This window comes from Lichenostomus cassidix, chromosome 4 (assembly GCF_008360975.1).
Source record: "Lichenostomus cassidix isolate B80296 chromosome 4, HeHo_3.0, whole genome shotgun sequence".
Taxonomy (NCBI): Eukaryota; Metazoa; Chordata; class Aves; order Passeriformes; family Meliphagidae; genus Lichenostomus; species Lichenostomus cassidix.
Genome location: NC_139484.1, coordinates 26,871,957 through 26,887,515, shown reverse-complemented (window position 1 = coordinate 26,887,515; position 15,559 = coordinate 26,871,957). Strand labels below are relative to the sequence as shown.

The window sequence follows — 15,559 nt, the reverse complement described above, 5'->3', positions numbered from 1 at the left end:
AGAATTTATTCTACTAGTATAATTCATGAATGACAGACAGAAAACTCCATTTCATATAGAGAAAATGATACATTCCTTTCATAAAGGGAGGTAGTGCAATTCATTCAATTTGCATTTGGATATTGCTATTGTTCAGTAAGTGGTGTGGGTTTGGGTGAATACTGCAAGAATCACACAAGGCAGTTTCAATGTTTTCTGAAGCTGGTTCTCTTTTGCAGATGTAAATCTAGCTTCTATCTCTGCCAGTATATAAATTCTGAAAAAACAGGTGTATTCATTAAGTGTCTGTCTCCTAAAAAACAGTCTTTTTTCCCAATGAAGCTGGTCTGCAATTTGTGCTGATATAAGGCAGGTTTAGGATAGGAACTAAATTAAAGAAATGTCAAGACATAATTCAGAGATATTTTCACTGTTTTCTGTGTCAGCGCACAACTTCAGTGGGCACAGTTTAAATACCAAGTCAATTGAGTGTCACAATTCCTCAGGTGTAAATAAGTTGAGTTAATTCCAGTGAAGTGCTGATCAGCAACAGCAGTCAAATGGATGAAACATTTGGAAAAAAAAAACAAAAACAAATCCAAAAATCAGAATGGGGTTTAGAACAAGTTGCTGGAAGAAAAGTACTACTACAGTCAATGCATCATAAAAATTCTAGTCTGGGTTGTTGGGTTTTTTCTAATTAAAAAAAAAAAAAAAACCATGCTGGCAGAAGTGGTCTGGTGAAGTCTTGGACAAAGCTCTGCAGTGTGAGCTCTGTGGGAGGTGTGAGTTCATCCTAGACCTAGCCAGACTGTGTTGGAGAAAATTAAAAGTTATTTACCCATTTCAGACAGCTTCTGGATTATGCCTTTCCTGATCAAATTAGCTCTTACCTTATTCTTGCAGGACAACGTCATTGCCCTGGAGCACATCACTAAACAGAAAATTAATTACAGTTGTCTGCTGGGTGTAGAATGCTTGTCACTGGGACTAAATCCAGTAGTCCCATAGATCTCCAGGACACTGGACACAGGTAAATCATGTGGTTCTGCTTTTTGCTCATATTTGGTTCTTTACTCAGGTAGCTGAGTTTTCACAGCAGCCATCCTCATGAGGGTGAACCTGTTTTCAGTCAAGTGATATCAAGTGTAAGTCATTACAGGTGACCTCAGCATTTGTATGTTTTAATTGTCAGTATGTTTGGAGCTGTTCAGTTCTTTTCTAAGAGTTGGGATAAATACTCCACAGAATTTTAATTCTAGTTCAAATCTTCAGCTTTTCTCTCCTCTTCTAATTACACAATAATTGTGTGAGGAAACTATTTGGGCTGAATTAAGTATAAATATGCATTCTAATAATAATATGCCCTCTCTATGTGTAAAGGTCATGTAGGACTGAAAACAGTATTGCATTATTTTAAATATGCTTTGGCAGTTTATTTCAGGAAAAAAGAACAAATGTGATTTACTTAAGACAGAGCACTCAGGGTAAAAAATTGTTGAAACAAAACATTCACAAATGTATGTATGAACTATAATGGATCAATAACAGTCTACCTTGATTTAAAAAAGAACAAACCTTCAATTTTAAGCAACTGCTTATGGCCTGGTCCACTACATGACATGGAGAGTCTACTTTTCATTAGGGTCTGGCCTTTCATATCAAAGACAATACATTGACTGAGCAATTCATGCTTTAACTGTGCTTCAGAGAGCAACTCAGTGCTACCTGTTGGCCACATAAATAGGAGTGAATTCCTTAAGAGGTCTTTCAGTCTGTAAAAAAAAGATGCCAGCTTACCTGGAAAAGGCATGCATAGAAGCAGAAAAGGCATATGTAGCCTTGTCTGAGACACATTCATTCCAGCTACTCTAAATAGTCCCAAAACACAACAGGAAATGTGCAGTATAACACTGATAGTTTTTGTTCATAGGAACAATGAAAGCTGCATTTGAAGGGACTACCTATGCAAGGGGGAAGGGGAAGATATGGATTCAATGTCAGTTCTCTGCTGAAGCACAGTATGGAACTCTGTGAAGAGCCCACAAGTATCAGTTACACCCACAGAGCAGAGGTATGGCATTTCCAAAATTAGCGCTCCCCTTCACGCAGAATTAGTCTTCTGGGAATTAATTTCTTCCCTCACTCCCTGAAATGTGCAACAAATATATTAACCTTGAAACACCTTTCTGTCTTCCCTAAATCTCACTGAAAATAAACCTTGGAGTCCTAGTCCTCATATGTGAGGCTGAGAAGGTAGTGTTAATGTAGTCTGCTTTCACAGAGAAATTCCACCAAGCCTCACTGATGCACAGCCCTGGACACACAGAAACAAAGTGGTCAGTCTCCCCTGAGAAATAACATCAGGCTCAAACTGTCCCTCTTGGGTAAGGTATCAATTACTTTTTTTTTTTTTTTTTTAAACAGTGAAAGTTTATTACTTATTTTCTGTCTTCACAAACTTGTGCCAGTGGAACAACCCTTCTTCATGCTGTGTCAGCCACAAGAAGACTTCTAGATGCCTCAGTTCTGATCTATGGAAAAAAAAATATCAAAGATATGTGGTAAATTGCTTGGGGGCAAAAGATCCACAGGGCTTTTTTGTCCCCCCAGATGTCACAGCCTAATGGGTGGGCTGGGCCTGCCCAGTGCCCCTCATGCTGCTCTCAAAGACTATGTCTGAGAGACTTGGGGATTCATTTAGGCTCTAGAGCTGGCTGGTTGGTACATGTATGTTGGTGCTGGAACAAAATCCATGGGAAGTTGCTGGCCCCTTTTAGCTGTTTTCTGGGTGATGCTGGTGAGGTGACAAATTCAGCTTCTCACCCAGGCAGGGAAGGGAAAGTGTCTCTCCTTCGATGCAGCATGTCCTACAAAGAAAATAAACCACATGTTTATTTTACAAATCTGTCCATTGGTGCAGAAATCTGCCTCCTCTTTGGGCCAGTAGAGAGCTAAGACAGGAGGCTGGGTTGGATTTTGGGAAGAAGTCAGTTGCTGTTCATGTGCACAATGAAAATGGAGGTCTCTTGGAAACCGAGACATTTATCTGGGTCATTAAACAGAGGCTGTGGGTCACTTACAGGAAATGGGGTGCTGTGGGTAGTGCCTGGAGAGTAATAATGAAAGCCAGGTAATGGCATCCAGTCAATTACAGTCTTATGTTGGCATTGTCTAAAACAGAAAACCCAACAGTCTAAAAGGCTATAACACTGATTCTGTAGAACATTAAACTATTACTTTATGCTGATGATATCCTACTGTTAATTAAGGACTCGCATGCTTCCCCTCCTGCTTATAATGAATATTGCTCTCTGAGTACAAAGTTATCATTGCACAAAATTAATGACTCTGAGACTGCAGTGATGCACCTTTCTGGAGTTTGCCCTTCAGCCCTGCTCACCTCATGGAATCTTAAGTGAGCACCCAAAAATATAGTACAAATACTTAGGAGCTGATATTAACAAAGCCTCAGACAATGTAATTAAAAACCATTTAAATCCAATTATCAAGCAGGAGGAAAAGATTTGGAGGGATAGCCAGAGCTAAATAAAAGCAAACGTGTGTGATTCAGTTTGCCATCCCATCAGGTTGTTGAAGTAGAAATGAGGACATCATGTAAGTCATCACCCTTGGAGTTACTGTCATAAATGATCTCACGGCAGTATTTCCCACTGGTACCAATAGGTGTATGTGTGTTGAGCTTACTTTGAGCATAAATGTACATAAATACCTACACATCCAATGACAAATTCTAACAATTACTAATAATTATATTCCTGGCCCACATCTTAAAAAAAAAATAATAAAAAAAAAAAAATATATATATACCCTCAGGAATACTTCGCCTACTACTGAAACTCAGCTGTTTCTTTAAAGGGTACAGAGGTGGCTCACACAAGTACCACATACAGCACTACAGAATGTGACAAAGGCTTATCTGTGCTGCCCCAAGTTCATGTTTACCCACAGCCCAGGCTTCTAATGCAATAAACCAGCAAAGTTGCCTTAAAAGTCACTGCAGAACTTACTGAACAACAAATACATTTCAGATGATACCACACAAAACATTCAAAAAGTAGTTCTAGCTCTTGGGATGAGAAATGTTACTATTCCCCTTAAATGTCATATAATTGGGCCAATTTTATGCACCAGAATCATGCAGATTTTTGTGGGGTTTTTATTCCTAAAAGGGGTAATTTTGAATGACAATTGCTGTATTTTAGGTAAGATTGTCTTTTTTTCTTTCCTCATACTGTAAACTAACGTTGATGTTAAGCAGAGGTTGCACTTCAGTAGTGGCTGGAGTGGATATATCTTTTTGGAAAGCACATGAAATCCTTAGAAATGAAGGAATTTTATAAATATAAATCAATTATTTTTGGACTGGCTTGAAAAATTAAATCATGATAGACAGACTTATTTGAACACCATCCTAAAGAATATGATCTTTCGGCCGTTCAACATGTTCTGTGGAATTAATTTTACCTCTGAAAAAAGGCAGACAAGATCCATTCCAACAAATGTGCTCAGATTTTCCCAGTCTATTGTGGGATTAGCCAGGTGGGGCCAGATAGCAGAAAGATCTTGCTGGGGAAATGGTCAAAGCTGTTGTGCATGACAGCTGCCTACCCAAAACAGAAAGCCCTTATGTGCCACAGAAGGCAGTGATACATATTTGTGATAAAATGGGGGCTGCAAATAAAAGGTGTCAGTGAAAGAACAGTCTGGACAGCAACAGATATGGAGAAGCTGATGCTGGTATGAGAACATGATCCGTGCTGCATGTTCATGGCTATGAAGAGTGCATTATCCTAACAGCTCTTCGGCAAACACATGCAAGATAGCACTGTAAATAACATTTGCAGAAAATGTTCAGCAAGTGGGAGTTACTCTGCAAAACTGCAGCCTGAGAGAGGTGTGTTTTTCTCCTTCCCAGATACCACATTCTCTGAATTATATTCTTAGCAAATTTCTGCATGGAAAATTGTCAGCTTTCTGCATAGGCATTTGAGCTTCACTGAGTTAAATTCACAAGAATATCTAAATTGACAGAGACAAAATAATCAAAGATCTCTAGCATGTTAAGATTGTTTAAAGACTATGGAACAACTTAAACAGCCTCAAGGACATTTATAGTTTCTCTTTCTGATCCATGTTTTGTTGTAATAAACAAAAGGTCTTCTCATAGATCACTGATTACAGCAAGAGACAAAAGAAATTGGAATGAATAGAGACAGCTAGATTTCCTTCAGAGTTATTTGGGGTGAACTGGTTCAGCTTATTGGTAGGAGGCTGTGCGCAACAAGGTAACAGCCTACTTACGTTCCTAAATTATTCAAAGTTTTTAAACAAAAGATTAACTCCAAGTACTTGCAGAAAGATCTATCAGAAACTGGCAGAAAAATCACAGATGAGGGTAAGGTTCAATAAATGCAAAGTAAAGCACAAAGAAAAGAAAAGTAGTAGCCATGCATGCTCAGTGGTATGCTCTAAATTGCTTAAGAAAGAGTCACATCAGTGTTGGTCAATAAATTAGAGGAAAGGCAAAAAGAAAAGAACAGGAGACAACATTGTACTGTTGCATAACTCTAATATGTGTCTGCACCCTAAATACCAGATGCAGTTCTGGTCCTGGTCTCAGCAAGGCTTGAAGAATAACTGGAAAGAGTTTGGAGATGGATTATGAGACTAATCAAAGGAATTGGACAGCTTCCTGTCCAGTAGAGATGATAGATTAGGCTTTGGTACTGTAGTAAAGAGATGACGGAGGGGTTTGTGAGGAAAAAGATCTCAGCTGGTAGAGTAGGGGAATAAAATGGTTACTATTCGGTGTTTCTCAGAGTACAAGAACCAGAGGCTACCACATTACATGTTCAGCATTCAGATTAGAAATAGACCAATATTTTTCAATATTTGAACTGAAGAACTACTTGCCACACGCTGTTGGAAAAGCTCAGCATGTTCGCCAGTACACCAACGATACACATGGATGAAAAGTGTAATTGTACAAACTCACACAGGACAACAGCTCAAGGGCTATGAAAGGAAGACACCACAGCTAACTCAGGAAACCTCCAAGGTGTGGATCACTAGAGGCTGCAAGGATATTGCTGTACACTTACTCTCTTTGCCTTGGTGTTGGCTACTTGTGTGAGAGGGGGCTCTGGTTTGACCCAACAGAGATGTTGTCTTGGCAGGTAAAACACTTGGGTGTGTTTACCCAAGGTGAGCCCAAGTTCTTCTGCAGCACATATTTCACACTACAGCTCTTGGAGCATTACTCTACATTCATGGGCCTAGCATGACCAGCTAAAAACGATGGCAGAAAAATTCCCACAGTGGTTCTGTGTACCATGGAGGTTGAAAAATGAAATTAAAAAGCCAGAAGATAGTAAGTTTAAGGGGACAGAACAGATGGACACTTATTGTTGACATACAAGAATAAGGTTGAAGCCAAATCATAAGTACAGCAGAGATGGAGTGTTAATTGAGCCATGAAAACAACAAGACTACATAAGTTCTGCTGGATGCTGACTGAAGACACAGCCCGGAGAGAGCTCTCTGGAAGAGAAGAAAATCAGGAGCACACAGTCTGCATTTCTGCTCTGCAAAGGAAACACCAGCTAAACTGACAGAACTGAGCTTAAATCAGGGACTAGTTTCTCATCTCAAATAGGAGTGGCAGTAGCAAAGGCAGAGAATCAACTGACAGCTCTTCACCAAAGTCAATACACTTTAACACCTGATAACACCTTTAATACCTGATTTGCCTAGTGTTACAGAAATCAGTGTAGATGTACTAAATTTTACCTATCCCAGTCAGCTTAGGTTTGTTTTCTTTCACCAAAAGAACCCTGACCACCGCACTACAAATCATCTCTAAATAGCCTCTTCAGAAATTTAAGTCTTCTTTGCGGCTTGTTTATGACACTGACAGGAACTAAAGTTACTAGAGATCAGGCTACGGTGTTTTATTTTAGAGTACAGAGCATAGTTCAGGGTGAGTATTTTGGAGTCTTTCCATCACCAGATTTCTGTGCTGGAGCTCCCTTTGGTAGACACAACAGCATGAAGCTGCGGCCTTTCAGAGACACAAGGGGCCATTGGGCCTCTTGGCCCTATTTCTTGAGCTACCTCCAATTTTTCTCACAGGTTTAGGAAGCTAAACTCTTGATGTCTGTTTTTTACCTCCTCCTCCTCTGTCTTGTTGACTTTAATTGCAAATTCTCTGGGGCCTTAGTCTGAGTGTCTAGGTACTACCATACCATAAACTATATATACTAATAATTTCATATTTGATCTGTTGCCTTGTAATGGGTTTTTTTTCTTCTGGGCTTTAAACTTTTTTATTTGATTGCATCCTTGCCCTAATTTCAAAGATGGAAAATAATAGATTTTCTAGAGAACAATCCCAAAAGTCCTATCTGCAGCTGATCTGCAATTCAATATAATGGTTCTTTCCTTTTTCATGATTTTTTTTCATTTCAGACTTGAATATATCATTTGTGTGATGTTACTCAATTTCTGTGTTTTAATTTGAAATCCTATTTTTAATCAATTAGGAAAAAATGACCTAATTAAGGAGTAATTTAGGCCAGCAACTTAAACATTGTTTTATAAAGTAGCTGCATTTAATTGGATATGTGCGCAACTACTGCATTGCATTAGTAAGTAATTTGGAAGAAACAGTCAATGGGATCCCCTGGCTGCTATTTTAGAAATGATAGTGACAAAGCTGAAGTCCAGAGCATTCTGATGAACTTGGCTTTTACTAATAGCTTTGCTATGAGCCTAAAAGTCCAAGCAACTGCAGCCTCTCATTATGCAAGACACAAACACACAGCAAGTAACTGCTGGCTCCTGGGAGTCAGTGCTGAATAGTTCTGAAATTACCTGATGGATATAAAGCTCAAGAACCAAGAAGACAGAGAGGGGGCCCAACTTGTTCACCCCTGATCACCAGTCAGTGGCAAAGGCAGTAACAGTCCTTGGCTGCCAGAGTGCCCCCATCTAGAGAGCCAGGCTGTCACTGTCTATGCATATGCTAATAAAATTTCTTCAAAGCTCCACAGCACCTTTTTCTTTCTGTATTTCCCCTTAGCTGGTAGAGATTCTAGCATCAGGGTTATCAGAACTTTCCCCAAAAACACCCACAAGCCACAAAGGGAAGAAGGCTGTCTAAAAGCTCACTAGCACACTTTAGGGAAGAAATTCAGCTTTGGCACCCAGAGGCTGTGTTACAGATCACAGCTCTGCACTGGCTGCCAGTACAACTCACTCCCTTCTATCTGGTCTCATCTCTCTCCACTGGTGCTTTTCACTGGAGCAGTACCACAATACAAATGGTTTTAGCATCAGAAAGAGAATTTGTCTGACACTTTTTGCAGTCTATGCCATGTTTCATTCTCATTTACTATTGATGGTTTTAGCATTGTGTACTTACAGTAGTGCGATGAAAGAAACAATTATGACTCTGCTCTGGGCATCAACACACTTGAAAGGCCTCTGGTTTCCAACTGATCACCTAAGGTTTCTTCACTGTAGAGTGGGTATTGCTGGACAAACTTATCAGCAGATTATTTATTCATGCTGGCTCAGAATTTTTCCTCAGATAACAGTTCTCAGGGAAACACTTACAAAGGCCTCCTACACTGACAGAGCCCTTGCCACATGTTACTGCTTCATGACTGGGAACAATAGCCTTGTATTCCATTTAAAAAAATACCCAGAGGGTACTCGCAGGCTCAGATCACTTCAGTTTTACACTAATACTTTTTGTCATTAAGTTTCATGTCAGGCCATTATTGTTTGAATATTTTGAAATCTGAGCTACAGAGCCAAGAGATGTTGTCATCCACTTGGTACCTAAGTGGCTTTAACACCAAGGGAACCCCAGGAATTCAAGAGCTGCTGGCCAAAGCCCCAACAGAAGCACGTGCAGCTTTGTAATGCTGCAAAGGGGACACTTGGTGGAAAGGAGAAAAATTTGGCATTTGAGCAATTTAGTTCTCAGCTACTGATGCCTTACTTCAGGCAGGGAACAGCCTCACTTGGCCTATCAAAGCATGGAACAGCAGAGTTGTAAAACTCACTGAGGCCAAGCTGTACAGCAAGGCTGGTACTCTGCATATCACCTCTAAAATTAAGTGTGCCTGGATAAAAGAACTCACAGCTTTTGTAGTCAAATATTGAGTTCTCCAGGAGCTCTCTGTGAGGAGAGCATGCCTCCTGCACCTTCCTGTAAGTCAATATCAGCAATACATTATCAGATTGCCTTTTTTCCCAGATACATTAAATCTAGTGTGACAAAGGTGAAAATGTTAGCTGTTTGCAGCCTGACACAGAGTCGGCAAAATCCTGGGTCCTTCAAAAATATCAGCTTTGATTTTAAAACATGTCATATTTCAGGAGACAGGCTATACAGTCACCTAACCTGGTGGGCTCCTTCAATGACAGCTTCATTTCAGCCTTCAGGCAGTATGAGCTTGGGAAAAGTCAACGCAGAATCCCAATCTTGCTAAGCCGTATTCACATGAAACCACCACACATCAACAGGATCTCTAGACTTTTAAAGGATTTTAGTGCAAGACACATCTCACCCTAATCGATCCTTTTACATGAATGGGATAAATTTTTCCACCTTCTGGAGGTGTCAACCTCCCCCACCTTAGTTATTGAGGGAGAAGTTTCTATTCCAGTGTGCACCCTGATGTATTAAATACCTAAAACTTGACCATCTAAATTCTACAAAGACCTTGTAGCAAAGACAGGGCCCGTTTGAAGTATAAATTACAAGTATGCAAAGAAAATCATAATCAATATTTGTTTCCTTCAACCCAAACATAAACACACTAAACCAGCCTGACCTGGTGTGCAAGTGTTTTGTGCCATAGTAATACCACCAGTAAAAGCCATCAACATGGTGAGACTTTGTAATACAGCTGAGCAGAAGTATCTAAATTGCACGTAACAGCAATGGGGAAAGACGGAGACTTGGATCCTATAAATAGGGTAAATAATACTGGGAGGTGAGTTTCCCATCCCTTCGATTTTTGGGGAGAGCTGAGGAGCATAAAAAAATGAAGGAGTAATAAGGCAAAACAGGGAAGAAAAACATCATTAACTTCTCTTCCAGCTTCCCTTCTGGAAGAGCTCTTGAATCTGATCTCAAGGACCTTGGCCACTGAAAGCACCAAGAGCTGTAGCCATCAGTGTTAGCTACACAGCATCAGCCTCATTCACACTCATGGCTAATTTAGAATAGGATTGTTAAAGACCAATTTTTTGAATATGTAGTGTTAATGACTGATAGTGATTAAGAGCTAACCATTGGCAGTGTGCATTTGCTAATGAGTGTCAATCTAGAAAAGTGCTGTTTTGAAGTTTGAAATCCACTTGATTTATCAGATGTTTAAGCACTCCAGCCACAGCAATTGCTGACTCCCTCACTGAAATACTTATATGATGTGTGGATGTTCATTTGTAATAAGTTGTTACATTCCAAATGACCATTGGAAAATTCTCTACAAAAACCCATTGAAATGCGGGAAGAATTTTGAGCCCAAACCTCTATCAATTTGAACACATCAAAACTGAGCATTACTGCTGAATCAGCAAGCCTGGCAGCCTTCAGACGTTGTGATAATTTCGTCCATGGATTAAAAATCCAGTTGGATTCCCTCTGCCTAAAGACACAGCCTTCGGACCAGGATTTCTTCTACCAGCTTTAGAAGCCAAGGTTTTTGATGAAGAGCGTAGAGGGAGAGTGCTACCTCAGCAAGTGTGGCTCTAGTGCTGGATAATCCACTTTGGAAGCACCTAATTCTGTTTTGCAGCACAGAAAACATATATCTGACCATTCTGTGCTGGAGCAAAGGTTTTCTAACAAACCCAATCAAAATGACATTATCCCAGCTGTGTAATGAGTGTCATGGTACAATGGCTGCTGTACACAGAATGGGAATGGGCTCTTATGAATCTCCACCAGGGAGATTGGATACCAATAAAAAAAGTTGTAATAGGAAAAAACATCTGGATGCCAAAGCCAGATAATACCTATTATATAATATTATAATATTTATTATATAAATATCTATTTATATTTTGTTTGTTTGTGATTGTGGGTTTGTTTGCTTTGTTGTTTTTGGTTGTGTTTGTTTTTTTTTAACTAGGGATAATTGACTACTTGACAAAACCATGAAGAGAATAGCAAATTAGAAAAATACAATAGTCCAAGATAAATGGAACAGGATAAGAAAGTCAGTAGTCCGTTCTGCCCCTGAAATCAATGAGTTATCCAAACTCTCAGCAAAGGAGAGAGGTTGTTGGGGTTTTTTTTCCTTAAAAGTAAGAGCAATCAGTGCTGATTAATCAGCAGCAGACTAGACATTTAAGAGGGTCCACAACTGCAACTGTAAGCACTTATGAATTGCTGTCTTGACTGAGTGTAGTGATGTTTTACAGAATAAAAACTATGTACTCAGTACATAAAGTCTGATAGTCTGGTTTGGTTCTGTTTACTTTAACTGGAAGGGAAGGCTGATTTTTACATGCCAGCTCTGACTTTTAAAGTTCATCTGAAACCACTTGTTTTCAACTGGTAGCATCTAAGTTGGCATCAAAGCTGAATTTTCCCTTGTTCAACTGAAACATGTTAACACTGCACCATTTTATTCCTAGTTGGAACACAGGAACTGCTTATAAACTGCACATAACATGAACCTTAGCAATTAAAAAATCCCTTGTACAAGCCTAAACCAAAGAGAAAGTACAGGAAGAAATGGGAAGAAAGGCTGCATTTGTGTTGGCGGTAACTCAGCTTGGCAGATAAGCAGCTTTCTCTCCTGTGACACTGAGGTGCTGTTTCTACCTGCCTGCACAAGGGCCAGCAGTAGTGATGGGTATTGGATCAGAAAGCCTGAGCTGTGTGAGGGGGTGGCATTACAGGTGTCAGGCTGAGTCAGGGAAATGTGCTCTGAATGGCTGGTGCCAGAATGCAATTATTTAAGAGGTAAAAAAAAGCCAACACGAAATAAACCCAAATGAAAGAGGATTAGATGGCAGACAAGATTATCCTATAAACAGGCCCTCACTTTTGCTTCCTTTTAATACAGCTGGGGGCCAAGGAAACCCATGTTTCCAGTGCTAATGGGCCTTGTTGAGGGCATTAAGACATTTTATAAAGAATGAGAGGCTGAGGGATTAGGAGTGACGGGAATTCACTGAGCGTTCATGAATTAGCATCAAAGGATGTCTGACTCCATGGAAAGTTTTAAAAGTGGAGCTAAATGGAGATAGCATTATAGAAGGAAAATGGCATGAACATTTTTCTAGTTAAAAACAGTGTTGTTATTATAAGTATAGCTCATTATAAATGTAAGCTAATTTCTCTCCTGAACTTCAAGATATAGAGCAGACTGAGAATTCCTATTCACTCTTGCTTATCATGGAAGCACAGGGGATATTAACTTTGGTAAGAGGATTAGGGGATGTTCATGGTCTGGGTCTAGAGTGGGACTTCATGGCATGACTGCAGCCTATATAGCCCATACAAACTAAATGCTGCAGCTGTATGTGCTAAATTAAGGCAGAAAAAATCCAAAACACCTTTATTCCAGGAAAATGGCTAAGAAAAGCAGGCCTTTTAGAAACAGCTCTGTACTAAGCACAAACAGCTATATAGGAGTAGGGTTTCCTGGCTGAAAAGCCCCATGTCTACCAGGTCCAAATGGCACAGCACCCTGATAGGTGAGCAAATGCTGAAAGCAATTTTTGAACCTGTGTGTCTGTATTGTGTTCATTGCAAAAATGGCCCACACTGCTTCCTGCGCTAATGCTTCCTGACTGAACATCAGAAACCAAACTGGTCCTTATTGCCACAGCCCAGAAGGAGCAGCAGAATGGGGGAAGTGCTGGAAATAATGAAAAACATTTCTCTATCTGAAATCCTATTTTTCAAGCTACTGAGGTTATTCCTGGTCCTTCAGCTTCTGCTTACTGTGGTAATGTACTACCAGCAGAAAAACTTCAAATAAGCTGCTCCTCTTCCTCTACTCCTTTCAGTAAGGGAGGGACAAAGGTCAAGCCTACAGGCTGAGATAACAATGTACTGAAATTACAACAACAACCACAATATTAATAACAAGAGTATGCAAAAAGAGAGGGCATTTTACTTAAAAGAAGATGTACAGCACTGGCAAGAAAAACAAGATGGTGGATGCTCACCATAGGCCATGTCCATGTGACTTCTCCAGATGCTGACCATTCCTGCACACGGTGCCCCATGGCCATGGGGAGCAAAGGCGAGATGGCGGGGGAGCTCCCGTGACTAATGTTTCCTGCCTGCAGCCCAAAACAACAACAAATTCTCTGGAAGCTGTGGCATCCAAGTTGCGTCACGCTGTTACTCTGCTGGGCTCAGCTCTGCTCAGATGCCTGCACTGTCACTCCTAGCACTCTGCTATGCTGGGGGGGTTGCTCCTGATGATCCAGTTCCTGCCAGCAGCCTCCTCTTCTAGTTCCAACCCTCCCTGCTGTGGGCAGGGACGCCTTCCACCAGACCAGATTGCTCAGAGCCCCTTTGAGCCTGGCCTTTTCCCACTGTGTTCCTGTGCCCAACTCCTTATTCAAGGTGTGCATGACAGCTGGAACAGTCATTAACTCATTAGTCCATATTTAGACAATGTTCAACAATGGCAGTTCATATTCTTAGGACAGTGACTGACTTACTATCTTGTCAAAGCCCACAGTGCTCTAATGGAGAGAAGCTGTAATTTGGTTTAAGGATGAGCAGGGCTGTCCCCAGCTAGGAGCAGAACAGGCAGTAGCATCCTCCTTGGCATGGGCAGCCTAACGTCTTCCTCATGGATCCAATGAATCCTGGGCAGGTCTCTCCCCATCTCCTTTCAAGGGCAGGAATGATGTGTTCTAGTACATGTGTGTTTCCTGCTTGGCAATTTGTCGGGTGGCACCATTGGCCCAGTTGCCCTCACTCTTCGCAGATGAGCCCAGGATGGAACCTGCTCCTTCCTTCCTGGGAAGAAAGGCATTTTCAGTGAGAAAAGAGTCACAGAGCACCTTCAATTTCACATGTTACACTTGGATAATACTTTCTGTGTTTATTAACTAATTATTAAGTGTTTAATCATCAGCCAATATTTGTAAACTAGTAATTCATTATTTATATACTTGCAAGTTGATTATTCAACACATACTTAATATTAAACTATGATACTTATAATCAAGTGATCACAACAATTTATTTGTGGCCATGTCAAGAGCACCCCTGGTGCTGCAGAGAGCAGGAACTGAACCCCCTGCCCCCAGCCCATGAAGGTGGCAGGAGCTGGGCAGGATCAGGCAGCATCCTGGCAGTCACTCAACACAGGGCTGTCCCCTTGGCCAGGGATGGCCTCAGAGCTCCACATAGTGCAAGAGATAGCCATGCCCAGGTGTAAGAAATCAAAAAAGGATGTCAAGAAACCGTAATGGATTAGTTGAGACCTGCTACTCAAACTGAAGGGCAAGAAGGAAATGAACAGGCAGTGGAAGCAGGCATAAGTATCCTGTCAAGTACATAGGAACACTGCCTGGTTGTGTAGAGATTGGGTCAGGAAGGGCAAGGCATGGCTGGAGCTGAACTTGACAAGGGATGCATCAGCAGTGGATGAGAGGCTGGACATGAGGTAACAATGAATGCTTGCAGCTCAAAAAGCCAAATATGCCAAAAAGCCACATGTTGCATCAAAAGAAGTGTGGCCGTCAGGCCAAGGGAGCTGATTCTGCCCCTCTGCTGTGCTCTGGTGACAGGCAAGTCCAGAGGAGGCCACAAAAATGATCAGAGGGCTGGAATACCTCTCCTGTGAAGAGCAACAGAGAGAGTTGGGGTTATTCAGCCTGGAGAAGAAAAGGCTCCAAGAAGATGTTATTGTGGTCTTTCAATACTTTAGAAATATTCAGATTAGACTTTTTTTTACAGTAAGGGTAGTGGAATACCAGCACAGGTTGCCTAGAGAGGTGGTAGATGTTCCATCCTGGAAACATTCAAGGTAAGATTGGACAGGGCTCTGAGCAGCCTGATCTGTTTGAAGATGTCCTTGCTTATTGCATGGAGGGTGGACTAGATAATCTTTAAAGGTCTTTTAGAACACAAAATAGTCTATGATTCTATTATTGCTAAAAATCTGTTACTGTGCACCAGGAACAAGCAAATGACAGGAGATGAAGGGATGTGAAGGCTACTAAGCTGCCTGAAATAAAGTATTACTGGTGATTTTGATTAGTAAAATCCATGACACAGAAAAGGAGAGAATAATATGACTGATAAGACTTTGAAACACTCTCTTTAAGGCTGTTCCATTACTGCTCTGTGGAACAAACTGTGTCAGGGACTCTCTAATGGCAGCAGTCTGTACTGTGGGGAAAAGAATCCACGGTAAATATCAATGCTCGATAACCAACACCTAGCTCAATCATTAACTGTATGCTGTATATATTACATATATGTATGGCATCCAGTCAGCACCAAGTCTGGAAAAAGAAGAGGCTTCCAGGCCAAGCACGTATTACAAGTACAGAA

At 40.8% G+C, this 15,559-nt stretch overlaps 2 long non-coding RNA genes across 2 annotated transcripts in view; one reads left to right on the top strand and one right to left on the bottom strand.

Annotated features, from left to right (window-relative positions):
• The first annotated feature begins 533 nt into the window (after nucleotides 1–533).
• On the top strand, nucleotides 534–2,584 carry LOC146438128 (uncharacterized). Its single transcript, XR_014851669.1, has 3 exons — nucleotides 534–1,012; nucleotides 1,913–2,053; nucleotides 2,407–2,584. It is a non-coding gene; the product is annotated as an uncharacterized LOC146438128 (long non-coding RNA).
• Nucleotides 2,585–2,745: 161 nt separating this feature from the next.
• The window catches only part of LOC146438127 (uncharacterized), an 89,637-nt gene continuing 76,823 nt past the window's right edge, over nucleotides 2,746–15,559 (bottom strand). Inside the window, exons 2-3 of the long non-coding RNA XR_014851668.1 lie at nucleotides 13,207–14,014; nucleotides 2,746–2,849 (exon numbers count right to left, since the gene is read on the bottom strand). This is a non-coding gene — a long non-coding RNA (uncharacterized LOC146438127). The remainder of the gene's footprint in view (nucleotides 2,850–13,206; nucleotides 14,015–15,559) is intronic.